Source organism: Portunus trituberculatus, chromosome 31 (genome assembly GCF_017591435.1).
Source record: "Portunus trituberculatus isolate SZX2019 chromosome 31, ASM1759143v1, whole genome shotgun sequence".
In the NCBI taxonomy this organism is placed as follows: domain Eukaryota; kingdom Metazoa; phylum Arthropoda; class Malacostraca; order Decapoda; family Portunidae; genus Portunus; species Portunus trituberculatus.
In genome coordinates, this window is record NC_059285.1 from 4,221,622 (window position 1) to 4,224,121 (window position 2,500).

Here is a 2,500-nt window from a genome sequence, read left to right on the forward strand (position 1 = left end):
CTAACCTAACCTAACGTAACCTAACCTAACCTAACCTAACCAAACCTAACCCAACCTAACCTAACCTAATCTAACCTAACCAAACCTAACCTAACCTAATCTAACCAAACCTAACCTAACCAAAACATGCTCTAACCAAACCTAAGCTATTCTAACCTAATCTAACCTTACCTAACCAAACCTAACCAAACCTAAACTAACCAAACCAAACGCTCAGGTAAACTAAACCAAGCATTTTTGTATCTGATTTATGAAGACACGTGAAAGAAGAACAAACTAAACTAAACTAGAAAAATAAAAACACACCATTGGAATCCCTTTTCTACTAAACTCGTATATTTATCTTCCCATTTTCTTATTTCACTTGAACATAAACTAAGACAACTACACCCTTTCTATTCTAGTTATCTGGATATTTTATGACCCTTTTTTTTTCATTCCTGCGTCTTTAAATAGTTAGGTCAATAAGTTAGCGCACTCTGCTTGCTTGTTTTCCTGTTTGTGTCCTTCTGAATTCATTAGTCGAGTGACCTTGGCTAGTAAACTTCACATGAAACAAAATATATATGGTCTGTGCTGTTTATAGGAGGAGAAGGAGGAGGAGGAGGAGGAGGAGGAGGAGGAGGAGGAGGAGGAGGAGGAGGAGGAGGAGGAGGAGGAGGAGGAGGAGGCTAAGCTGTGTGAATACCTGATCATTTAGCTCATTAGGTGAAGCACTGAGGGATGGCACGAGGAAAAATGAGCCAGACAAGATTAGGACGAACGGTAAACAAATGAGAGAGAGAGAGAGAGAGAGAGAGAGAGAGAGAGAGAGAGAGAGAGAGAGAGAGAGAGAGAGAGAGAGAGAGAGAGAGAGAGAGAGAGAGAGAGAGAGAGAGAGAGAGAGAGAGAGAGAGAGAGAGCAAAATACAGACAAATGCCAGAAGTGCAAATATATATTCCCAGACACACCACGCCAGTTCAACTCCGTGCCAATCTCATCTTCCTCAACAATAACAACACGAGGATGGTCACATGCTTATAAACCCCCCTTAAACCCTGCCTCCCCTATCCCTCCCTACCCTCACCAGCCCCTGCCACATGTTCCTACCCTTTGAACACTGCCCCTCAAACCCTTCTCTTCCTTCCCCACCTCTTGTCAACACGCCTCTGCACCTTAAACCCTGCCTCCCTACCTTTCTCTACCTCCTCCAACCCTTGTCACACGCCCCCTGCCCCATAAACACTGTCTCCCTACCCTTCCCTTCCATCTCCAATCCTTGTCACATTTTCCTACCCCTTAAACACTACCACTGCCTTCTCTAGCTTCCCCACCCTTTGTCACACGCCCCTCTGTCCCTTAAACTATGCCCTCTATCTTCCTTACTCCTTGTCACACGCCCCTCTGCCCATTAAACACTGCCCCCTACTCTTCCCTATCCTTCCCATCCCTGACACACTCTTCTGCTCCTTAACCCCTTCAGTACTGGAAAGCGATTTTTACCAGGAGTTTTGAACATGTTTGTACGATTATACTTACATCAGGAGGGTCTGTGGAGTTCTGAAGATTAATGGCCACAGTCTTCACTATTCTAATCCTCCACGTAAGTTTCTGAAGCTGTATAAAATCACCAAAAAGTAAGCAGAATGAGTATGAAAACGCGTCCTGGTACTGAAGGGGTTAAACACTGCAAATCTACCCTTGCCTATCTTTCTTCTCTCTTGCCACACGCCTCTGCCATCCCTGTCATCTCCAATTCCCCAACGCTCCTCTTCTCCTCCATGTCTTCTACCACCCCCCCAACATTGCCCCCCCCTCCCCATACAAGACAAAATCCCTCAAATAATTATCCATCCCCCTGCCAGGCTAATATTCCCCCTGTCGTGTTTTCTTGTCCCTCCAATACTGCAACATTACCATCCCTTGTTATATTAGTCCTTCCTCCCCTGTCACATGTCTCTACACCCTGTTATAGCTCCTGTCAGTGTTACCTCAAGATCTCTTCCTTACTCCTCCCCGTCTCTTTCTCTAACTATCTATGCTGCACCTTCTCTTACCCCTTCTCTAATGCCCCTGCCTTCTAACACTATTATTCCCAGTCTCTGCCACCCTGCCATCCTCTCTCTCTCTCTCTCTCTCTCTCTCTCTCTCTCTCTCTCTCTCTCTCTCCTCCATCAACACTGTTACGAAAACACCAGTAGTAAACATTAGTATCCTCGACCTACTCCACCACCACCACTACTACTACTACTATTATTACTGCTGCTGCTGCTGCTGCTGCCACCCCAAGACGCCAAGACCTCACAGCAACAGAACATTCTCAAAGATTTTTTTTTTTTTTTTATCATTTATATCTGATTGATCTACATTTTCTGCTTATTTATTTACTTTTTTCCTTTATTTACTTGTTTTTCACTCCGAGTTTCAGTGGAGCAATGTTTTCCTTTTATTTTAAGTAGTTGTTATGGGTAGCTTTTCTTTTATTTATTCTTTTTATTTTACTTATTCATTAGGTGTTGG